At 42.4% G+C, this 27,038-nt stretch overlaps 2 non-coding genes and 2 pseudogenes across 2 annotated transcripts; all 4 read right to left on the reverse strand.

The window, feature by feature from the left end:
• Positions 1-6,365: 6,365 nt before the first annotated feature.
• On the reverse strand, positions 6,366-6,549 carry LOC146006058 (U2 spliceosomal RNA). Its single transcript, XR_014444100.1, has one exon. It is a non-coding gene; the product is annotated as a U2 spliceosomal RNA (small nuclear RNA).
• A 6,389-nt stretch (positions 6,550-12,938) lies between these two features.
• On the reverse strand, positions 12,939-13,127 carry LOC146006046 (U2 spliceosomal RNA). The gene has a single exon (XR_014444091.1). It is a non-coding gene; the product is annotated as a U2 spliceosomal RNA (small nuclear RNA).
• A 6,277-nt stretch (positions 13,128-19,404) lies between these two features.
• LOC146006052 (U2 spliceosomal RNA) lies at positions 19,405-19,576 on the reverse strand (annotated as a pseudogene).
• A 6,890-nt stretch (positions 19,577-26,466) lies between these two features.
• LOC146006124 (U2 spliceosomal RNA) lies at positions 26,467-26,609 on the reverse strand (annotated as a pseudogene).
• Between the last annotated feature and the right edge of the window lie 429 nt (positions 26,610-27,038).

The following is a 27,038-nucleotide window of genomic DNA, read 5'->3' on the forward strand; positions in this document are numbered from 1 at the left end:
TTTCTGTTTTTTTTTTAAACCATTCAGATTGTTTTGATAACGCACTTCTTACGAAGACAGTCATCATCTTGACTTAAGTACCAAAACGTTCATCATTTCTGGTTCCACCTCTTTTCGAATCAAAAACGATTCTCATCACACAACAGAAAACTTACAGCACTCACAGCATAAATATACTAACTCTTAAATATACTCTCTACCTAAATAAACTATAAGTTTACAACATGTTGCCACTTTTTACTTTTCCAAATGCCCTCAGCATCACTGCCGGTTTTACAATCAAAAAGGTAACAAGATCATCCTTATACAGTCCCTAACTGATAAATCTTCTTTTTTATAGACATACAGATTTCTCACATCCCATAAGGCTTCTCTAATACATACCATCGTTAACCATAACAGTCTTTTCTCAACATCTCCAATCACACCTACTCCAAACAACGCCATTTTCCACGTCAACACATTCACACCTACTAATTCTTTCACCAATCCACCCATCCTTTTCCACACTTTCCTACCAAACTCACAATTCCAAAACACATGCAACACCGTCTCATTCATACAACAACCCTCTCTTGGACACACCTCAACTCTCACTAGATCTCTCTTCTTCTGAACCACACGTACAGGTAAAATCTCATGCATACTCATCCATACAATATCCCTTTGTTTATTCGTTACTCCTTTCATACTAATCTTCTTCCATACTTCTTTAGTTTCTGCAACATTCAAACCTCCAATCATACACATCCCTTCATTCACTTTCAACATCCTCACAATTTTCTTTTTAGCATTAAACTCACTCATCCCTAACCCTATTAAATCAAACCTTCTCACAAAATTCTCCACCGATTTATACCAATGCGGACATACATTTGCCATAGGCTTACGTAGCTCCCTTTTATACCACTCCATACCCATCAAACTCCACCCAGCCAAAAACTTTGCTATACAAGCAGCCTTACAATCTTTACCAATCAATCTTACCAAACCAGCCACACCATTCACCCCCAAATACACTTCGAGGTTTGGAAAACCAACACCACCATTACACCTATCTCTCATCACATACACTCTCTTCAATCGCTCCATCTTACATCCCCAAAAAAATAAAAATAACATTCTATTCATTTTTTGCATACACCTTGCATTCATAGGAAAACCATTTGCCACAAATAATAATAACGGTAAAATCACACTCTTAATAATCAACACTTTCCCGGACATAGACAAATCTCTCAACCGCCAAAAATTCAACTTTCTCGCCACTTTCTTACCACATTCATTCCAACTCTCCCTACCTTTTAAATCCCTTTCAAACGTGACTCCAAGCACTCTAAGACCCCCTTTCACACATTCCACCCCCTCAATTTCAACCTCACTATCCCCAAAACACTTAAATTTACTCTTGTCCCAATTTACTCTGAAAGCTGACGCACCGCAAAAAATGGCAATCAGTAATCGTGCCCTAGCCAGTGCCGCTTTAGACTTGCATACCAGTGTCACGTCATCCATATAACCCATCACCTTTAAGTATCTTCCACCACTACCAGGAACTAAAAAAAAACCTCACCACCTTATCCCTAATAATCATTCGCAACAGTGGCTCAATCACACATATGAACAAAATTGGGGATAGCGGGCACCCCTGTCTCACACCAGACTCAACCGTGATATCCAAACTCACATTACCATTCACCAACACTTTACTTGTTGCACCCAGATACAAACTCCTGATTCTCTCCACAAACATAACCGGAAAACCCATCCTTACCAACACACGAAACATAAAATCATGCGCCACACGATCGTATGCCTTCTCAAAATCTAAGGCAAGCTCCATACATCCCCTTTCTCTCCTCATACAATCTTCAATCACATCTCTTAACAAACATAAATTATCACCCATTCGTCTCCCCGGTACCGCACATACTTGTTCCTCACATACAACCTGATCTACAACATCACGCATTCTATTTGCTATTAATTTAGCATAGATCTTGTAATCAGAGTTAAGCAATGTTATTGGCCTCCAATTTTTTATTTCTCTCCTCTCACCCTTCTTATGAATAAGCACCACAACACCCTCTTTCATCGATTCACACACACACCCATTCTTCCACACGTACTTCAACACCTCCAGCATCTCATTCCCAATCACATCCCACATAACCAAATAAAATTCAACAGCCAAACCATCCATACCTGGTTTTTTGTTTTTCCCAGCACTCATCAAAACTCTCTTAACCTCACCTTCATCAGTATCACTCACCAAACTTTCATACTCACCTTCACTCACTCTGTCACACAATGCACTCAGCACCTCACTTTCCATACTATCATCACACAATTTTTTCCTATATAGATCCCTATAAAAGTCCTCAATCACACCCATCATGCTTGCACCTTTCCTCACACACCCATTTTTATCAAACATCCCATCCATATCTTTCTTACTATCACACATCTTTTTAAAGAAAAACCTGGAACACCTTTCATCCTTTTCCATTCTTTCCACTTTAGCCCTAAACACAATCTCCCTACCCTTCCCATACAACATTCTCTTCAAAACTTCTCTCTCACTCACAATCTCATTCTCTACATCCACACCCAATCATCTCATTTTATACAGATATACTAGCCTTTTATTCGAACCAACTCCTTTTCCTTTCAGCCAACCTACAGTATAACCCCACCTCCTAAAGAATTGTTTAAATTGCTTCTTTACCCAATCCCACCACTCAAATATATTCAGAAAATCACCTTTCCTCTTCACCCATACCTTACGCAATTTACTAAAATCTTTTTTAACTTCCTCATTCTCCAGAAGTAAAACATTTAATTTCCAATACCCTTTCCCATACCCCACATCACACTCTCCTTCAATCACACCGTTAATACACTCATGATCCAAGTATGCAGTCTTTCTTTGCTCATACTTCCTACATACCACCCCTTTTGATACAAACAAATAATCTATCCAGGAAGCCGTTCTCCCACTATCTGCCCAATATGTAACCGGCGGTGGCCTTTTTAAGCATTCACCTGCAACATCAACTAAGGAAAAATCACTGACTATTTGACTTAATGTGTTTCCTGTCACATCAATTTTCTTACTCCCTACACCACCACCAACACCCTTATCCATATTACAGTTAAAATCTCCTGCCAAAATAATTGGAATTCTCCCTGGTAAATACAACTTAATTCTCTGAAACAAGTCTAGCCTTTTGCTTTTCTCAGCATATGCATAAATATTCATAATCCTAACCCTCCATCCCCTATAACTTGCATACAACATGACACACCTACCTGCCTCTATCACTATAAATTTCTCTATCACTATCTCCTTATTTTTAACTAATATCCCCACCCCATCATTTCTGTTTTCCTCCGACCCAGACCAATAACATTGTTCAAACTTTTCTTCCTTTTTCTTTAACTCATCAACAATCCCGCACTCTTGTAGGCAAAATACATCACCACCATTATCCCAAATATCACTCAGTATAGCAGCTCTTCTGGCCACATTCCTAATTGATCTTACAATTACATGATACAATTTCTAAACTGCCTTTAGCAGAACTCATTAATTATTTTTTATAGAGTCCGAGAGCACAAACACTGGCAACTTCAACCATGATCATATTCAGACAACCCTCCAAGCCTGGCTGCTCCTTCATCTGAAAACAGACTGTCCACGTTTAAGTCAGTAGCAGGAGTGAACAGCGCGCCAGCACCACCAGGACTACTGCTCACATCCATTTCATCCAACAAGCAGAGTGTAGGAACACCCTCAGGGCTACTAATGCTTTCCACACGTGGCTTTTTAACAGCTCTTTTGCTTTCATCTGCTCTCTTGTTCTTATTTTCCCCGTCACCAGGCTCCTCCTCCTCTGGAGTGTCTTTCCATTCAATCACACACTCCACCGTCTCCTCCTCCGACTCCTCAGAGCTCACATCCACAAGAATGTCCGCAGTCCCATGAACTTCCACAGCTGCCCTCCGCCCACTGACAGCAGGCTTCACTTGACCACTAACCCCTTCAGTGCCATAAACAATAGAGAGATCTGAAGAAGCAGAACCTCTGCATTCCTCCTCCATATGCAGCTTTTTGGCTTCCTCTTTTTCATGTTCCCTCATTTAATTTTTCATCTTCTCATATCTCTTGAGGTTAGACCAATTGGGGCAGGCCTTACATGAATGGCCTCTTTCCCCACAAATATCACAAGCCCTCTCTTTTGGGCATGCACCTGCCTCATGTCCCTCCTTTCCACAATTCCTGCACACCTTGGCACTCCGGCAAACCTCTTTTGTATGACCATATTGATGGCACTGACGGCAAATTTTTTTGGGATAAAACAAATATCCACAATTCCCTCCAATTGAAAAGTTTGCTGGAGGATAGGTTACCCCACCAATAAATCTGCTATACGGTTTCAACCTTACCCAATACTTTAATTTGCCATTGAAAATGCCCAGTGAGTTATACTGCATGTCACCCCCTCTTACCGAGAAACAATACTTGAACAGAAAACCTTTCACCAGGTCAAAATCCATCCAAGGATTATACAAATGTACTGTTACTGGTATTTCGTTCACAGCAAACAGTGGTAATAAGGTAATCCCTTCCATACAGGGGTGCAAGACATTGCTTCTCACAGTCTCAAAAATATTCATACATTTAGCATGATTGAAAAATGAAACATCATACTTCCCTTGCCGTGCAAAGTCTTGTATACAACAAATGTCTTCTTTTTCAAGACCACATTAAGCCAAAAAGCACTTCCTCAACAATAAATTTCAGGTTACTTATCTCTCTTTGTTCTTCCGACACAGAAAAGCGTATGGTATTCTTCAAGCCAGCCATGGTGCTGTAAGTTTCCGGGATTCCTCCACACCAGGGCTGGGCAATTGCGGCCCTCCAGATGTTGAGGAACTACACATCCCAGGATGCTTTGCATTAGTTTGGCTATGTGGCCATGCTGAAACTGATGCGAGGCATGCTGGGATGTGAAGTTCCTTAACATCTGGAGGGCCGCAATTGCCCAGCCCTGCTCCACACCCAACCTCCAATCACGAGCAACGTAACCACGATCCCTCCTCGACGTCCTGAGGGTCCCGCCGAAGGACCCCCAAACTCAAACCTCCTGACTACGCCAAGCTATAAACTCGGATCGCAGCCAAAAGGCCGAAAAGCGATAACCCGAATGGGGACCGAGCAAAGCACGGCACCCAAATTTTGGGGACACATAGTAGTGGAGATCAGCACCATGGACACCACACAACTCTACAATAAGCGGCCCAAAGCTAGCTAGCTGCCTGCCTGCCTGCTTGGTTGGTTGGATGCATGCATGTATGCATACTTGCATGATTGTTAGCTAGGTGGCCTAGGCCTACCAAAACTTGCACTCCTGCACACCCCTGGGCCTGCCTAGGAGACAAGCGGGCACACTGCAGCCTTTATTTCTTGGTAGCAGAGTTAGTCCGAATTTGCATATGCCCCGCCTCTGCTGTTAACACGAGCTCCGCCTCTGCTGTTGGCATGTGTGCACACCCATTAGCCTCCTGGCAGACAGCTTTTGTTTTGAGCTTTTTGCTGCGATTGTGATGTCACAATGGGTCGATTGTGAAGTCACAATCGACCCATTGTGACATCACAATCGACCCATTGTGACATCACAATCGACCCATTGTGACATCACAATCGACCCATTGTGACATCACAAGTGGACCATTGTGACATCACAAGCGGACCATTGTGACATCCCTTCCTGTGCTAGCCTAGCAGGCTGGATGAACATTGCTTTTTGGAGGTGGCGCGCAAAATCGTGGTCCAAAGTGCAAAGGTAAAACATTTTCAAAATCTCCTGTTTTCCTTTTAAAATTGTGAAGGGGTCCAAAATTGTGAAGGGGTCCAAAATTCCAAATGGTGTGATTAAGTAGGATTTTGCTTTAGTAAGTTAGCAGGTTAGTGAGGAAGTGTTCCCCGTTATTTTTGGAAGGTCGCTGCGGCCACTAAGCTATTTAATTTAGGCAGGCTTCAGCTTATTTAGGTAGGCCACACATGCAGAATTTAGCCGTGGATTGCCCCAAACCTTGAAATCAGCTTGATACCTGGAAGTAAAAATAAGGGAGACAAGAAGTAGACAGCAAATGATACACTGTAGGCCAGCTTTCCAAATATTTATACACAACGGATCAAAATAGAAAATGCATGCATTTGCAAATAAAAGAGGTGCTGCAAAGCGCCAAAGCAATTGAAGAAGGGACACATATGACAATTGCAACAAAAAGAGAGCGTTACAGATGCAAAAAGGCACATTTGAAGGATAGCAATATTCTATTTTTGGATGACAGATTAGGAAAGGTGCACCGGTCCTCGAAGTACTGCAATACCAGGTCAATGCATGGAGTGGACAGAGCAAGCTCTTCTTCCATCTCCCGGTTCTAAAAATCCATTTAATATATGGCCCCCAGATAGGGGGCATATCAGATATTAAACTGATAAGAACAGATTTTTTTTTTTAAACCATTCAGATTAGAATTACCGTCGCTTCTCCGTGGAAAAGCAATCACCTTGACTTCACCATTAATGGACAAATTCCTCTCATCACACATGGTTATTATAATATTTTTTCCAAATATTCCAAATTCCCATTAATCTTTTGTCATGAACCAAAAATTGACAGATACCTCACAACAAGGTGAAAAACAATATACATAACATATTTAAAGAAAAAAAAGATCATAATAAAACCTAGCAAAGCCCTTGCCCAACCACCACCAACCCCTTATCACATCACTAACTAACTACTCTCACCAGGTGTTTCCATTTTTTATGCCTCCATATTCCTTCCGCATCACACATACTTCCATCTCTCATATCCCATACATAGAATATATACATTTTTCCCAAAATCATTCTAATACATTCATTCCTTTTAATCACTCTCCTTTTAAACACATACAAATTCCTAACATCGCACAGACATTCTAACACACACCATCATCAACCACATAATTCTCTCTCTCACTTTACCACAGGCCCCCATCCCAAACAAAGCCGTCCTCCAAGACACCCTTTGTACTCCAGTCATTTCTTTACATACATCTCTTAATCCCAACCATACCTTTCTAGCATACGTACATCCCCATACCATGTGCATAATACTTTCAACCACTCTACATTCTTCTCTCGGACACACTTCAAACCTAGTCAAATCACACTTTTTTTTGCACCTCTGGCACCGCCAGTTTTCCATGTAAACTCATCCATACCAAATCTCTCTGTCTATTATTAACCCCATCCATGCACACCTTTTTCCAAGCATCCCCACAATCTTTATCATTCAAACCCTCTATCTTGCACATAGTTTCATGCTTCCTCAATATCTGCATCACCCTTTTCTTATTAATCAATTCATTCTTACTAGTCTTCCACAAATCCCACTTTCTCACAAATGCATTTATCCGCTCATACCACTGACATCCTCCAAAAGCAATCGGTTCCATTATTTTCCTTTCATACCACTTCAACCTACACAACATCCCACCTGCCATATATCTCATCATGCACGCAGCCTTACTCCCTTTTTCAATCATACTTAACACTCTCACCATTACATTCAAATTCAAATATACTTCAATGTTAGGAAAGTCCAAACCTCCATTCATCCTCTCTTTCATCACATGCTCTCTTTTCAATCTTTCCATTCTTCCACCCCACAAAAAAACAAACACCATCCTATTTATTCTTTTCAAACACATCACATTCGGCAAAAAAACATTTGCTACATACAACAACATCGGTAAAACAATCGATTTCACAATCAACACTCTGCCAGTCATCGTTAATCTTCTCATTCTCCAAAATCTCACTCTCGCACTCACTTTCTTTTCCAAATCATTCCAGCTTTCTTTCCCTATCATATCTTCATCAAACACAACTCCCAAAACTTTTATACCATCCTCCACATACTGACTTCCAACATCATCCACACCTTTCCCTCCAAACACTTTGATTTTTGATTTCTCCCAATTTAGTTTAAAGGCAGACGCTCCACAAAAAAAAACAATTAGTAATTTTGCCCTGTCCAGAGCCGCCCTATTTTCCCCCACAATCACTACATCATCCATATACCCTAACACTTTCACACTCCTTCCACTACTACCCGGAATCAACATACCTCTCATCACCTTATCCTTTCTAATCAAACACAACAATGGCTCCAACACACATACAAACAAAATCGGTGACAGCGGGCATCCCTGTCTCACTCCTGAACTGACCCTAAAACTATCACTCAAAAATCCATTTATCAACACCTCATTGAAACGCCCTCATACAGACTTCTCAAATTATTCACCAAAACACTCACAAACCCCATTTTTATCAACACTCTCCACATAAAATCATGCGCCACCCTATCAAAAGCTTTCTCGAAATCCAGAGCCATCACATACATTCTCTTCTTTCTACTCATACAGTCACCAATCAAATCACGCAGCAACATCAAATTCTCATTTATTCTTCTCTCTGGTATCGCACACACCTGTTCTTCATCCACTACTTGATCAATCACACACCTCATTCTATTAACCAAAAGTTTAGCATACATCTTATAATCTACATTCAGCAACGTTATAGGTCTCCAATTTTTCACACACCTCCTTTCACCCTTCTTATGTATCAAAACAACAACACCTTCTTTCATAGACTTACTCACTTTCCCATTCATAAACATATTCCATCATCTCAACCACATCCTTACCTATACATTCCCACATCACACTATAAAATTCAACCGACAACCCATCCTTACCTGGCGTTTTATTCTTTGCCATGCCATTCATTGCCTCTTTAATCTCTTCTTCTGTCACATTCTTACCTAACGTCTCCCAATCACTCTTGTCCACATGTTTCTCAATTACACCCAACACTTCACTCTCCAAATTTTCATCACATATCTTCCTTTCATACAACTTCTCATAAAACTCTCTAACTTCTTCTCTCATCTCACCGCCCCCCACCCCTTCTTCACCATTCTCTTTCACCAACCCATCCATATCTTTTATTTTTCCGCACACTCTCTTGAAAACAAACCGACTACATTGTTCATCTTCTTCCATACATTCAACTTTTGCCCCATACACAATTTGCCAGCCCCTTTCTTCCATACTTTTCCTCACCTCATCTCTTGCCTCCATGATCTCATCCGCCACATCCGCTCCATCCTTTCTCATTCTATACAAATAATCCAATCTCTCATTTATTCTTTCCCATCTCTCTCTCTTCTTTCTTGCCAATTTGAAGCCAAATTTCCTGAAAAATCTCTTACACTCACCTTTCACCCAATCCCACCATTCTAGTATATTATCAAACTTCCACTTCTTTTTCACCCATTCCTCATACTGCACTCTGAAACACTGTTTTACATCGTCATTCTTCAACATTTCAACATTCAATTGCCATACTTACCACTCTCCTTACATCCCAACTTACACACTATACATTCATGATCTGAGAACCCCACACACTTTTGCACAAAACTTTCACACGTGAAATCTCTCGAAACCAACACATAATCCAACCGTGACTCAATCACACCCCTATCAGCCTTGTAAGAATTCTTGGGATCACCCACACAACATTCTCTCGCCACATCCATTAGTGAAAAATCATCATTCATCCTCCTCAGAACACCACTTGTGACGTCATTTTTAACCACATTCATACCTCTTTTCACTCCTCTGTCAATCACACAATTCATGTCGCCAACAATCACAACCGGCTTTCTCCCAACCACATACAAAGCCATCCTTTTAAACAAATCTTTCCTTTCATTCTTGTCCGCACTTGCATACACATTAATTAACTTAAAATCCCATCCCCCATAACGTTAATTAACTAAAATACACCTCCTGCTTCTATTATTACATGTGAAATTATACTAAACTTGTTACCTTTAATTAGAACCCCAACACCACTATTTCTATTTTCCTTCGACCCCCTCCACAGAGATGCCCCATATTTCCACTGCTCCTTTTTTGGAGTTTCCTCAATGCCACATTCTTTCAAACATATTATGTCGCCCTCCAAACCACCAACATAATCTAAAATTGCAGCACGCCTATATTTTGATTTACAGCTTCTTACATTTAGGGATATCACCCCAAGATTTCTATTCTCGCTTATTTTAACTTATTTTGGTATCACCCCCCTCAGGTTATTTCCTCCAAAGTATCGGAGAGACCTGGATCATCAGTGCCCAATAAAAACCACCTGCAGCGGTCATCTTGTTCTTTTTAAAAATGTTCACGTTTTTTTGCGTCATCAAAAATCTCTTGTTTTGACATTCTCTTGATGTCCATACTGGCAAGCTTTCCCAAGGCTTCCTTATTTGTCATCATGCCACTCGATTCACCACTCTCCTCAATTTTGGCTTTTTTTGCAGAGCTCTGTTCTGACTGTTTTCTCAGGAGCCGCGGCGTCCTGGAGAAGTCAGTGTCAGAGCTTCCCTGCACCTCCTGTCTCAGCTCGTCAAGGCACCTTCCCTCCCCTCCCTCCACACTTTCTACCGTCAGCAAAGAATCGTCACTACTCACGGGGCTTTGTCCTCCGTACAAGGCGCTGCAGTTCTCCGGTCCATAATTCACGGGGCTAAAGGTGACGGAGCTGTCACTCACCACGTCCCCGGCTTCCGTGTCACCCGCCCGCTGCTCCAGCAACGGAGCCGTTGCATCAGGCATCTCCTCTTCCGATATTTCCTCCCCCACTGCCTCGTGGGTCTGGCGAGGTTTCTTCCTCTGCGGATTCGCCGCAGCTTGCTGTTCCTCCTCAACAGATTCCTCTTGCACCATTTGAATCACCTCATCTGCCATTTTCCTCAGATTTGCATGGAAGACGGCAGCTTCCTCCTCTGACTTTTTCTCTCTCTCCTCCCTCTCCCTTTTCCTCTCTTCATATAACTGTGCATTCCGCTCAGCAATTTCTTGGGGAGTTTTACTTTTCTTGGTCTCTTGGGCTACTTTAGGACATTTACGTGCCACATGATCCCGGGACCCACAAATGGCACATTGCTTTTCCTCATTGCAGTCCTTTGCCTCATGACCAGTTGCATTACAATTTCTGCATGTTTTGCCAGTGTCACATCTTCTTTTTGGTGCCCAAACCTTCTGCACCTCCTGCAGAAATCTGGTTGGCCAATGTAGTAAAGGTAACACCTCAGGTCACCAATAGAGAAGGTAGCAGGGGGATGTTTCAAGCCATCCTCACTTGTTCTATCCTCCCTGAGCCTCACCCAGAAACATCATTCTCCATTGAATATTCCCAAAATATTTTTTTGCATCACCCCACCTCTGATCTGGCTGCAATACTGTCTGAGAAAGGCCACAATTTTTTCCATTTCCACATAAGGGTTATATAGGTGGACCGTAATTGGCCTCTCCTCAATCAATGCTGGGAAAACCTCCACACCCTCAAACATTGGGTCTGCCTCATGTTGCTGCAATTGCCACAGGGTTTGCTTGTACTGACCTTCTTCTACAAAGGAGACATCCAACAGATTTTGGGATCGTATTTCTTGCACGCAAAAGATTTCCCGTCTCTGGACTCCACATACTTTCTCCAAAAGGTCTTCCACCAAGTATCTCAAAGATCCATTCCCGCAACGCCTTGTGAGTTTCACCCATATTGTGTTCTTTACTGCCAACATCCTGACACTCTTCCTCCTTCCGATTCTCCGATCACTCCACGAACCTTGAGGCCCCTCCGAAGAAAAGACCCCCGCTACATTTTGACAACGACCATGATCGTGCCAAAAGGCCGAGAAGCGATAACCCGAATGGGGACCGAGCAAAGCACGGCACCCAAATTTTGGCGACACATAGTAGTGGAGATTAGCACCATGGACAGCACACAACTCTACAATAACCGGCCCAAAGCTATCTAGCTAGCTGCCTGCCTGCTTGGTTGGTTGGATGCATGCATGTATGCATGCTTGCATGATGGTTAGCTAGGTGGCCTAGGCCTACCAAAACTTGCACTCCTGCACACCACTGGACCTGCCTAGGAGACAAGCGGGCACACTGCAGCCTTTATTTCTTGGTAGCAGAGTTAGTCCGAATTTGCATATGCCCCAACTCTGCTGTTAACACGAGCTCCGCCTCTGCTGTCGGCATGTGTGCACACCCATTAGCCTCCTGGCAGACAGCTTTTGTTTTGAGCTTTTTGCTGCGATTGTGATGTCACAATGGGTCGATTGTGACGTCACAATCGACCCATTGTGACATCACAATCGATCCATTGTGACATCACAAGCGGACCATTGTGACATCACTTCCTGTGCTAGCCTAGCAGCCTGGATGAACATTGCTTTTTGGAGGTGGCGCGCAAAGTGCAAAGGTAAAACATTTTCAAAATCTCCTGTTTAAAAGCGGCTGGTTTTTAGATTCAAAAAATTGTTTCCTTTTAAAATTGTGAAGGGGTCCAAAATTCCAAATGGTGTGATTAAGTAGGATTTTGCTTTAGTAAGTTTGCAGGTTAGTGAGGAAGTGTTCCCAGTTATTTTTGGAAGGTCGCTGCGGCCACTAAGCTATTTAATTTAGGCAGGCTTCAGCTTATTTAGGTAGGCCACACATGCAGAATTTGGACGTGGAGTGCCCCAAACCATGAAATCAGCTTGATACCTGGAAGTAAAAATAAGGGAGACAAGAAGTAGACAGCAAATGATACACTGTAGGCCAGCTTTCCAAATATTTATACACAACGGATCAAAATAGAAAATGCATGCATTTGCAAATAAAAGAGGTGCTGCAAAGCGCCAAAGCAATTGAAGAAGGGACACATATGACAATTGCAACAAAAAGAGAGCGTTACAGATGCAAAAAGGCACATTTGAAGGATAGCAATATTCTATTTTTGGATGACAGATTAGGAAAGGTGCACTGGTCCTGGAAGTACTGCAATACCAGGTCAATGCATGGAGTGGACAGAGCAAGCTCTTCTTCCATCTCCCGGTTCTAAAAATCCATTTAATATATGGCCCCCAGATAGGGGGCATATCAGATATTAAACTGATAAGAACAGATTTTTTTTTTCTTATTAAAACCAATCAGATTACAAGTTTTTTCGTTGCCACTCCTTGGAGCAGCACTCACCGTGACTTCATTTTAACGAAAACACATCTTCTCATCATACTTGGTTCCTTTTAAATCAAATTTGTATTCCAAAATGAAAGACATCTCCATTGATCTTATTATCCAAAAATAGACTTTCCACAACTCCTCCTTCATACTGAACAAATCTCACTATACCCACCACCTAAAAACCTAGCTATATTTTACCCAATGTTTCCACTTTTTGTATTTCCACACACCCTCCGCATCACACTCATTCTTTTTCTTTTTATCCCATTCATAACACACATACAACTTCTCTAACACCATCCTTAAACATTCATTCACTCCAATCTCTTCTTTCTTAAACACATATATGTTCCTTACATCCCACAAGCATTCCAGCACGCATATCATTATTAACCATAAAATTCTTCCTTTCTTCCCTCCTCTTACACCCATCCCAAACAAAGCAATCTTCCATGTCACACTCTCAATCCCAGTCAACTCCTTGCATACACCTTCCAAACCCTTCCATACCTTCCTTGCAAATTCATACTCCCATACCAAATGCCTTATAGACTCATCCCCACAACACTCACTCCTTGGACACTTTTCCACACTAGTCAAACCAGGCCTCTTTTGCACCACTCGTACCGGCAATATCCCATGCATCCTCATCCAAACAATATCCCTTTGCCTATTATCCAAACCATCCACACATACATTCTTCCACACTTCTAAGCATTCCCCATCATTCAACCCTTCTACCTTACATACACTTTCTTTATCTCTCAACTTCCTCACAACATTCTTTTTCTGCTTAAAGTCCTCCTTACTCACCTCAGACAACTCCCATTTCCTCACAAACACACTAATCCTTTTATACCATATACACACATCATCCGCAACCGGTTCATTCAGCTTCTTTTCGTACCATTTCAATTTAACAAACATCCACCCAGCCATATACCTCATCATACACGCCGCCTTATTATCTCTCTCAATCATACTCACCACTCTTGCAATAACATTCAAATTCAGATACACATCCACATTCGGAAAATCCACACCACCTTTCGCTCTTTCTTTCACTACCCATTCTCTTTTCAAACATTCTGTTCTCCTATTCCACAAAAACAAAAACAACACCCTTTTAATCCTTTTCAAACACAAAACATTTGGCATAAACACACACGCAACATACAACAAAATAGGTAATATGACCATTTTCACCACTAACACTCTCCCAGTCATCGTCAATCGTCTCAACTTCCAAAAATTCAATCTCCCTTTCACCTTTTGTTCCAACCCACACCAACTCTCTTTCCCACGCATATCATCATCAAACACTACACCCAAAATTTTAATCCCACCCTCCACATACTCACTTCCAACATCATCCACACCCTTACACCCAAAAACTTTTATTTTTGTTTTCTCCCAATTCAATTTGAAAGCAGAAGCCCCACAAAAAAACCCAATCAACAATTTAGCCCTCTCTAACTTTCACTCACAATCACCACATCATCCATATAACTTAAAACTTTCACACTCCTTCCATCACTCCCAGGTATCAAATAACCTTTCATAACTTTATCACGCCTCGACATGCACAACAAGGATTCCAACGCACACACAAAAATAATAGGGGATAACGGACATCCTTGCCTTACACCCGACTTTACATAAAAGCTTTCACTCAAAAACCCATTCACTAGAATCTTACTACTCACACCATCATACATACTTCTAATCTTGCACACAAATTCACTCGGGAATCCCATTCGCAACAAAACTTTCAACAAAAACTCATGCGCAACCCTATCAAACGCTTCCCTCAAAATCTAATCCCATCACATACATCCTCCGCTCACGCTTCATACAATCACCAATCATATCCCGTAACAGCATCAAATTCTCACTTATTCTCCTTTCAGGCACCGCACACACTTGTTCTTCCTCAATCACCTGCTCAATCACACCTCTCATACGATTGGCCACCACTTTAGCATATATTTTGTAATCAACGTTTAATAACGTAATTGGCCGCCAATTTCGCACATCCTTTCTTTCACCTTTCTTATGTATCTATACAACCACACCCTCTTTGATACTCACACTAATTTTCTCATTCTTAAACATATAGTCCATCACACTCACAACATCCATTCCAATCACATCCCACATCATACTATAAAACTCAACAGGCAACCCATCACTTCCAGGTGTCTTATTTCTACTCAAACTCTCAATCGCATCCTTAATCTCTTTCTCTTTCAAATTTTCGCACAACAACCCCAAGTCACTCTCTTCCACTCTTCTTTCAACCCCACTCAAGACCTCACACTCCATACTCTCATCACATCCCTTAACATCAAACAAAACACTGTAGAACCTCTCAACCTCATTCCTCATACTTTCACCATACAAATCCTCACCATTCTCACCTTTTACTACATCCATATCTTTCCTTCCACCACAAACTTTCTTAAAAAAATATCTGCTACATTTTTCATCCTTCTCCATGCATTCCACTTTCGCACTGTACACAATCTGACTTCCTTTCTCCTTCATTCTCTCTTTACACACATTCTTGGTCTCACGTATCTCATCTTCAACATCCGCACCATCCTCTCTCATCCTATACAAATATTCCAATCTTTTTCCCATCCATACATCTTCTTCTCGCTTCAGTCTCGCCATTCTGTACCCATTCTTCCTAAAAAATTTCCTAATCTCCCCTTTCACCCAATCCCACCATTCTAACAAACATCCATACTTTCCTTTCTCCCCCTTCCACTTCTCATAACACTCAGCAAATTTCACTCTTACCTCATCATTCCCTAGCATACCAATATTCAACTTCTATATCCCATTCCCATAACTTCCACTCTCCTTGCATACCAAGCTACATTTAATACACTTGTGATCCGAAAAACACACTCTCACTTGCTCAAACCTTTCACCCATGAAATCTTTTGAAACTAACACATAATCCAGCCTAGATTCTATCATCCCTCTGTCTGCTCTGTATGTCACATTCGCTACTCCACCACCACATTCTCTCGCCACATCCACCAGTGAGAAATCAGCAATCATACCACGCAAAATCCCACTCGTAACATCATTCTTAACCTCATCCACTCCTCTTTTCACTCCTCTATCAATCACACAATTTAAATCCCCAACAATCACAACAGGCTTTCTACCAATTAAATAATAACTTAATTTTTCAAATAATGCATTCCGCTTATTTTTATCGACATGAGCATAAATATTCAATAGATTAAATTTCCACCCACCATAGTCAAAACCAATCAACACACATCTACCTTATTCTATTACTTTATGTGAATCTACTTTATATTTATTCTCCTTCACTAGCACCCCACCCCATCATTTTTATTCTCCCTAGACCCACTCCAAAAAGAAAAACCCCACTTCCACTCCTCCCTCCTCGGTGCCTCCACCAAACCACACTCTTGTAAGCAAATAATATTTTCCCCCAAACCCTCCACATATTTCAGGACTGCTGCCCTTTTATATCGAGATCTACATCCCCTCACATTTAGGGATATTATCCCTACACACTTTTTATTGCTTGGGGCTTGGCATTAAAACTTCCCACAGCCTGCAGAAAGTCAAGATGGCTCATCCGATTTTGAGGTATGAGGCCCAGCGCGCCTCATTTCCTCCAACTTTCTCTGGATAAACAAATCTCCTTCTGCCTGTCTCCTACTACAGTCCTGGGCAATTTCCTCCGGAGACATCCTGGTAATGCCCATTAATGGCAGTGCCATTAGGGCTTCACTGGCCGTCATAAGCACTCCTTCCTGCGGCACCTCGATGCGGGCATTTTTAGCCGTTCTGTCCAACTCTCTTTCCCTCAGGACTTTCGGCGTTACAGTGTAATCTGTACTCGGGCTCTCTCCTCCCGGGGTACTGACCATCTCATCCAACCAAGACCCTTCAGCGTCACCGCTCGTCACAGTGTTCATTGACGCCTCTGAGCTCTCCGGACTCACACCACCAGCTCCTGGACTGTAACAGATTGGGGTATCCGACACATCACTGTGGGGGGACTCGAGCATCGACGTCGGTACATCAGACACCGCGTCCCCTCCTCCCTCCACGTGGGCGCTCAGTATTTGGTGGGTTTCTGGGGGTCCCTGCGCAGTACACGGGGGCTCATCCTCCGCACCTCTCTCCTCCTCCATACGTTCTGAGTCCTCCTTAGCAGCTTTCCTCGCTTCTTCCTCCTGCCTTTTTCTTTCGTAGGCTTCTGCGTTCTGGGCTGCGTACTCTTCAGGGTCTTTTCCTCTACGCCTTTCAAAGAAAGCCCTCTTGCAGTCCTTCGCCACATGGCTCAAATCACCGCAAAAATCACATCTTTTTGCACAGGGGCACTCAAACGCCTCATGGCCGGGTTTCTTGCAGTTCCTGCAGAACCTCTCTCCTCTGCAATCCTCCTTCCTATGCCCAAATTGTTTGCACTTACGGCAAAAATCCGGCTGACCAGGATACTGAAGGTATCCCCTAAACTCCCCCACAGAAAAGGAACCCGGGGGGTGTATGGGGGAACCCCTCTCATCAGTTTTCAACCGAATCCAGAATTTCCAACCCCCATTAAAAATACTGCAAATATTCTTTTGCATGAATCCCCCACGTACTGAGGTACAAAACTGCCTCAAAAAAGCACAGATTGTTTCTACTGGGATAAAAGGATCAAACACGTGCACAATGAGAGGTAACTCCTCTCCCAATGCCAGGAAGGCTTCCACACCCTCCAAAGCCGGATTATCTTTTTCTTCCTCAAATTTCCCCAGTACCTCCTGGTAAATAGCTCTCTGAACAAAAGTAACGTAAAAAAAGTTCAAAGCCAATATTTGCTGTATACAAAATATCTTCCTCCGCTGCACACAAAACATCTTCTCCAAGACCTCCTCCACCAAATACCTTAGGGGACCGTTCCCCGTTGCCCTTCCGATCTTGACTCTCAGAGTGTTCCTTACTCTGGACATTGTGGTGTAGTCCACCAATCACTCCAACAAAGGAAATCCGGACTCCAAAGATCCCTCCTCGACGTCCCGGGGGTCCCGCCGAAGGACCCCCCAAACTCAAACCTCCCGGCTACGCCGAGCTATAAACTCGGATCGCAGCCAAAAGGCCGAGAAACGATAACCCGAATGGGGACCGAGCAAAGCACGGCACCCAAATTTTGGGGACACATAGTAGTGGAAATTAGCACCATGGACAGCACACAACTCTACAATAAGCGGCCCAAAGCTAGCTAGCTAGCTGCCTGCCTGCTTGGTTGGTTGGATGCATGCATGTATGCATGATTGTTAGCTAGGTGGCCTAGGCCTACCAAAACTTGCACTCCTGCACACCACTGGACCTGCCTAGGAGACAAGAGGGCACACTGCAGCCTTTATTTCTTGGTAGCAGAGTTAGTCCGAATTTGCATATGCCCCGCCTCTGCTGTTAACATGAGCTCCGCCTCTGCTGTCGGCATGTGTGCACACCCATTAGCCTCCTGGCAGACAGCTTTTGTTTTGAGCTTTTTGCTGCGATTGTGATGTCACAATGGGTCGATTGTGACGTCACAATCGACCCATTGTGACATCACAATCGACCCATTGTGACATCACAAGCGGACCATTGTGACATCACTTCCTGTGCTAGCCTAGCAGCCTGGATGAACATTGCTTTTTGGAGGTGGCGCGCAAAATCGTGGTCCAAAGTGCAAAGGTAAAACATTTTCAAAATCTCCTGTTTAAAAGCGGCTGGTTTTTAGATTCAAAAATTGTTTCCTTTTAAAATTGTGAAGGGGTCCAAAATTCCAAATGGTGTGATTAAGTAGGATTTTGCTTTAGTAAGTTAGCAGGTTAGTGTGGAAGTGTTCCCAGTTATTTTTGGAAGGTCGCTGCGGCCACTAAGCTTTTTAATTTAGGAAGGCTTCAGCTTATTTAGGTAGGCCACACATGCAGAATTTGGACATGGAGTGCCCCAAACCATGAAATCAGCTTGATACCTGGAAGTAAAAATAAGGGAGACAAGAAGTAAACATCAAATGATACACTGTAGGCCAGCTTTCCAAATATTTATACACAATGGATCAAAATAGAAAATGCATGCATTTGCAAATAAAAGAGGTGCTGCAAAGCGCCAAAGCAATTGAAGAAGGGACACATATGACAATTGCAACAAAAAGAGAGCGTTACAGATGCAAAAATGCACATTTGAAGGATAGCAATATTCTATTTTTGGATGACAGATTAGGAAAGGTGCACCGGTCCTGGAAGTACTGCAATACCAGGTCAATGCATGGAGTGGACAGAGCAAGCTCTTCTTCCATCTCCCAGTTCTAAAAATCCATTTAATATATGGCCCCCAGATAGGGGGCATATCAGATATTAAACTGATAAGAACAGATTTTTGTTTTTTAAACCATTCAGGTTAGATACCAAGCATACTCTGTCTAGAAAGACATAAACATAACTCAACCAAACCCACATACTTGGTATCTACTCATCATATCTGGTTTCCTCTTGCATAAAACAGAAAAATTACATATCACAAATATTGACAAGAAAAACAAAGCATAACTTACATGACTTCTGCTCATCATACAGTACATGTTATTTTCTCTTTCCTTTTTAAACTCTCAGGATAGAAATATTATTACATAAACAAGAAAACACAACCAAAAAAATACTAAATTCTTGCCTTTAAACCTCTATACCCACCAGCCCCTCTTACATTTTCACAACATGCTTCCATTTTTTTGTCTTCCAATATCCTTCCACATCCGCACACCCACCACCAGTCTTGCAATCAAACAAATAACACAAATACAATTTCCCAAGCACCATCCTTACACAATCTTTTACATCCAGCTCATCTTTCCTAAACACACTCAAATTCCTAGCATCCCACAACACCTCCTTCACACATGACACAATCAACCATAACAATCTTGCTTTCACACTTCCACATCCAGCCAATCCAAACATAACTACCTTCCACGTCATATCATTAATACCACACACTTCCTTACATAAACCACCCACACCCTTCCATACTTTCCTTGCAAACCCACAATAGCTAAAGAAATGTAGAACAGTCTCACTTGCACCACACCCCTCCCTCGGACACACATCCACCCGTACTAAATCACGTTTTTTTCTTCACCTCTCTAACAGGCAAAATCCCATGTACACCCATCCATACGATATCTTTTTGTCTATTGGACATCCCTTTCATACTCATACTCTTCCACACCAAGTTCTCTTCACTTGCATTCAAACAATCAATTCTACATACACTCTCTTTATCCTTCAGCATTCTCATCACTTTCTGCTTTTCTTTCAATTCATCCACCCTTAACCCACTCAAACCAAAATCTCTAATAAACTTCTCAACCTTACAATACCAGATTGGACAATTGGAGGCCACAGGCTTCCCCAAATCTCTCTTACACCACCCCAGACCGTACGACATCCACCCTGCCATATACTTCATCATGCACGCTGCCTTACTCTCACTCTCATACAATCTTATCAAAGATGCATTATCGTTAGGTATATAAAACACAGAATTATCCTTTTCTAAATGAGATGCAGGAGGACTTGTACCCTATATTCAGGTCTACTATTATGTAGACTTCACAGGCTTTGGGGGGTAGCGGTTCTTTTTACCGACAGATCCACAGGTGTTCAATTTCGTTCCCACATGCAAAACAATTAATACACTGGCATGGTGTGATATTGCTTTGATACAATGTATTAATTTTTTTATATACACAATAACAAGCAGCCTCGTACCGTATATTTTGGTCTACTTTTCACGGCAGACCTCAATTGCTTTGGGGGGGGAGCGGTTAGTCACCGTCGGACCTCATCCGAATTTCACAACCAGTGGTGTATATAAAAAGAGAAGAAAAGCAATTCCAAATGTCCACAAAGCATGCAGACAAAGTAGGCAGATGGTTTGAACCAGGCGTCCCTGTAGCCTTTCCTGGTGAAGGTCTTGTGAGTGTCCCCCTCTAGCTCCAATGGCCAACGCGTTTCAAGACCACAATGGTCTCTTTTTCAAGGCAGGATGAGGTCCGACGGTGACTAACCGCTCCCCCCCCAAAGCAATTGAGGTCTGCCGTGAAAAGTAGACCAAAATATACGGTACGAGGCTGCTTGTTATTGTGTATATAAAAAAATTAATACATTGTATCAAAGCAATATCACACCATGCCAGTGTATTAATTGTTTTGCATGTGGGAACGAAATTGAACACCTGTGGATCTGTCGGTAAAAAGAACCGCTCCCCCCCAAAGCCTGTGAAGTCTACATAATAGTAGACCTGAATATAGGGTACGAGTCCTCCTGCATCTCATTTAGAAAAGGATAATTCTGTGTTTTATATACCGAACGATAATGCACTATTGTGGTTTTATTTTTGTGTTTTGGGTACCTACCTGCTAAAAGACACACATAGGATCAGTGCTCAGGAACATTGTCGGTACCCCCTTCTTCACAAATTGTTTCTTGTATGTAAGGTGATACATACTATCTGATAATAATCCAGAGCAGCGATCATAGCGCAAGGTTAATTCAAAAAACCTTCTTTTTCTTCTAATCTTATCAAAGACACAACCTCATTCACACCCAGAAACACTTCAATATTTGGAAAATTATCACCACCCTTACTCCTTTCTTTCATCACACTCTCCCTTTTCAACCTCTCCATCTTGCACCCCCAAAGAAACAAAAACAACAATCTCTTTACTTTCATTAAATTCCTAGCACTCACAGGAAACACACATGATACAAAAAGCAACAAAGGTAAAATAACACTCTTAATCACACACACCTTCCCAGTCATAGACAACTCGCGCAATTTCCAGAAATTTTATTTCTTTACAATTTTCTCCCCACACTCATCCCAACTGTCAGTCCCTTTCAAATCCTCCTCAAACTTAATTCCAAGCAGTCTTAAACCCCCACTCACACATTCAACTCCCCTAACCTCCACACTACTATCCCCAAAACACTTAAATTTGCTCTTATCCCAATTCACTTTAAATGCAGATGCACTACAAAAAAAACTCATTAATAACTTTACCCTATCCAAAGAAGCTGTATTCTCACACACCACAGTCACATCATCCATATATCCCATAACTTTAAAAACCTTCCCCCCACTACCAGGAATTAAAAACCCTTTCACAACTTTATCACACACAATCATTCGCAACAACGGCTCAATCACACAAATAAAAAAAACAGGCGACAATGGACATCCCTGTCGCACACCTGATTCAACCCTAATCCTCTCAGACCCACTTCCATTCACTAACACACTACATTCAGCACCCACATACAAACTCCTAATCCTTTCCACAAACATACTTGGAAACCCCATCCGCACTAACACATTAAACATAAACTCATGCGAAACCCTATCATACGCTTTCTCAAAATCAATCGCCAATACCATACATCTCTTCTTTCGCCCCATACAATCATCAATCACATCCCTCAGTAAAATCAAATTATCAACCATTCTTCTCCCAGGCACAGCACACACCTGCTCTTCTCCAATCACTTCATTCACAACATACCTCATTCTATCCGTAATCAACTTTGCGTATAACTTATAATCAATGTTTAATAGTTATTGGCCTCCAATTGCCCAACCTTCTCTTATCACCCTTTTTATGGATCAAAACAACCAAACCTTCATGCATAGATTCACTCACACATCCATTCTCCCACATATACTTAAAAACTTCCAATAATTGTTCCTTAATAATCTCCCAAAAACAAATATAGAACTCCGCTGATAATCCATCCATACCAGGAGTCTTATTTCTCCCAGAAGCCATTAACACTTTCTTACCTTCATCCATACTAACTTCACCCATCAGACATTCCTTTTATTCTCACTCACTTTCTTCTCCAGCACACTTAACACTTCACTCACCATGCTTGCATCAAATTCCTTCCTTTTATACAACTCTCTATAAAAATCCTCAATTACACCCATCATCTCACTCCCATTCACTTCATTCTCATCTTTGCCAAACACCACCTCCATATCTTTCTTCCCTTGACACACTTTTTTAAAGAAAAATCTTGAACACATTTCATCTTTTTCCATTTTCTCAACTTTTGCTCTGAAAACAATCTCTCTTCCTTTAGCATACATACATTTGGGTTAAAGATAGGATCAGAGCTTTCTCCAAAAAATGGAGTTATAGATTAGCTCAAAGGAGAAGGAGGGAGTATGCAAATGAAAATAAGAGACTGCAGTTTTTGTTTCAGTTAAGAGAAATGGGTGTGGATGTGAGGGAGGAAATTAGGTGTGAAAGAGAAGTATTAAAGATACTTCTCTTTCACACCTAATTTCCTCCCTCACATCCACACCCATTTCTCTTAACTGAAACAAAAACTGCAGTCTCTTATTTTCATTTGCATACTCCCTCCTTCTCCTTTGAGCTAATCTATAACCCCATTTTTTGAAGAAAGCTCTGATCCTATCTTTAACCCAATCCCACCAAATTAAAACATTCCCAAACTCATTCTTCCTATATACACACCTTTCATACATCACTTTAAAATCACACTTCACTTCATCCACTTCCAACAATTTACTATTTAATTTCCACACTCCTCTTCCATACTTCACACCAGATGCTCCACTCACGTCACACACAATACACTCATGATCAGAAAAGCTGACCTTACATTGCCTATAATTAGCAGCCATTAACCCCTTAGCCACAAACAAAAAATCCAGCCTTGAAGCTGACCTACCACTATCTGCCCAGTAAGTCACTGGCAGTGGTCTCACTCTACACATATCAACAGCATCAGATAAAGAAAAATCATCCACAATCTGTTTTAACAAATTTCCCGTAACATCTAACTTAGATATCCCCACCCCAAAACCCACCCCCTTATTAATCGTACAATTAAAGTCCCCAACTAAAATAATGGGAATCCTCCCAGCAATAAAGAATTTAATTTTATCAATAAAAACTTTCCTTTCATTTTTATCTGCCGGGGCATAGATATTCATAACTCTGAACTCCACCTCCTATATTCTAAACATAATAAAATACAACGTCCTACCTCAATTTCCATAAATTTCATTATTTCTAATAAGAATGCCCACCCCATCATTTTTATTCAAACTAGATCCGGACCAAAAACAATTTGAAAAACAACCCTCTTTTTTACTTAGAGTACCCACAAAACCACATTCCTGAAGGCACAAAATATCACCCCAAGAGTCTCAAGTTCATCCAGAACTACAGCTCTTCTTGCTGTATTCTTAATAGGTCTGGAATTTAAAGATGCGATAGCCAATGTAGGGTTGGCTAAAGGACATGAGCCACTTGCCATATCGCACCCTAAATCTTAAAGTCCCTCTCACCCATTTCCATGCGAGTGGGATACCACCATCGACTCGCCCACCATGAGGGGACACAGACCCTCCTGCAGGGCTCACACTCAAGTCCATTGCAAAAGGCTGGGCCTCATCACCCCCAAACTCAGGACCCGCAATCCTAGGCTTCTTCCTAGAACCTGCCAACACCTGGGACTCATGCCTGCGGGCCAACTGTACAGACCCAGAGTCTTCAGACACTACAGATGACACTTCTTCTGGTACATCCTGCCACACAAAACTCTCAGAGATGGCAGATTCAGGCAACACCTCTGCATTATCAATTACCAGGGTCCCGGGCTCAACACCTCCGAGCCATCAGAGACCTCTCCCTCCACCAACTGTCGGGGCACTAACTCTTTCCAAGCGCTGCCTCCCATAGTGCACACAGCGCTTCCACTTACATTACTGTCCCGACTGTCATTTGCTGCGGCACACATTGGGCTCACCCGCTGCCCAGCTGGCAGCACATCCGCCACCACAGGGCTCCGCTCCTGCTGAACAGCAGGCTGCACACCCGCCAGCACCCGGCTCAGCTCCTGCTGCACGGACACCAACGAACCCTGCTCAGCTGCAGCAGCATTCGCCTGATTGTCAGACTCCTCCGTGCGCTGAGCAGCCGCGCCCCCCTCTCCCCGTACAAGCTCACGGGTAAGCTGCTCCATCCGCTCCATAGCTTCAGACCTTTATTGCACCTTATGCGCCATGTACTCAGGGGTCCCCTTACAACTCGTGCTGGAGTGCCCGGGTAAGCCACACAGGTCACAGGTCCTCGGCTCAGGACACTCTCCAGCCATGTGTCCTTCACATTTACAATTTCTGCACACCCCCGCTTTTTTGGAACACTCCTCTGCTTTGTGTCCATACTCAAAGCACCTGCGACAGTATGTAGGCTGACCGGGGTAAAACAGGTATCCCCTATTCCCAGCCACAGTGAAATTGGCAGGGGGATGGAGCACGCCACCAATCCCCTCCTCATGTTTTTTAAGTTTGACAAAAAACTTCACCTTACTATTAAAGGTACCCACACAGTTTTTCAACTTTGTACCCCCTCTCACATGGGAGCAGTACCAAAAAAGGAAAGCTTTAATCTGCTCAATGTCCTGGAAAGGATTATACAAATGAACAGTCAATGGTAGTTCATGCATGGAAAATAATTGGATAACAGTCATCCCCAACAAAATGGGATCAAAAGTTTCAGCCATAATCTTCAGTTTTTCAAATATATTCAGGCATATACCATTGTCATAAAAGGTGACGTCATGAATTCCTTGCTTGGGAAAGTCTTGGATGCAATAAATGCAACCTATAATGCTTACTCCCACATAATCTTGCAACAGATCTCTCACAATGAACACCAAACCTTTAGAAGATCTTCTCTCCACATCAACATGAAAACGAATGGTGTTCTTCAATCCTTGAGCTGCCATAATGCAGGATAGCTTCTCCACTCCTCCGTTGAAAAGAATAACCGCACAGATCGCTCCTCTACAGCCAGAGTCCAGGCAAAGGGCCCCACACACTCTACCCTTCAGCCACGCCAGGCTATAAACCTGGATCGCAGCCAAAAGGCCGAGAAGCGATAACCCGAATGGGGACCAAGCAAAGCACGGCACCCAAATTTTGGGGACACATAGTAGTGGAGATTAGCACCATGGACAGCACACAACTCTACAATAAGCGGCCCAAAGCTATCTAGCTGCCTGCCTGCCTGCTTGGTTGGATGCATGCATGTATGCATGCTTGCATGATTGTTAGCTAGGTGGCCTAGGCCTACCAAAACTTGCACTCATTGAACATTGAAGAATATGACAATTGCAACAAAAAGAGAGTGTTACAGATGCAAAAAGGCACATTTGAAGGATAGCAATATTCTATTTTTGGATGACAGATTAGGAAAGGTGCACCGGTCCTGGAAGTACTGCAATACCAGGTCAATGCATGGAGTGGACAGAGCAAGCTCTTCTTCCATCTCCCGGTTCTAAAAATATAGTGAGCACGCAAAAGCCACCTTTTTTCTCTTCTGTATAATCAGCAAATCTTATTGCAGACACAACTCTCTTTTTCTTCTTTTTCACCTCCTCCTTTACTTTAGCTCTCTTAACTTTAGCACTCCCCCCTGCCAGATTTTCACTGTCTTCTCTTCTGGGTTTTTTCTTTTCCATCTCCTCCTCCATTATAGAACTTTCCTGCTCACTCATTTCCGACAGAATGGTTTCACTAACAGTTTCCATACTAGCTTCTTCTGGAATTAGACATATCAATGCCTTCCAAATCTGACACAATCCCAGCAGGAACGGCACCAGCAGTACTCTTTTCTGATCTCTTCTTTATTTCTTTTGGGGCTCTGACAGTACTTAAAAGACTGCTCCCCTTTTCTTTTGGGGCTTCCTCCTTTCCCATACCTGGGCACCCTCTAGCCGAATGACCACTCTTGCCACAGACATCACAAGTCCTTGGCTGAAGAC

This window comes from Crinia signifera, chromosome 5 (genome assembly GCF_055691185.1).
Source record: "Crinia signifera chromosome 5, ASM5569118v1, whole genome shotgun sequence".
Classification (NCBI taxonomy): Eukaryota; Metazoa; Chordata; class Amphibia; order Anura; family Myobatrachidae; genus Crinia; species Crinia signifera.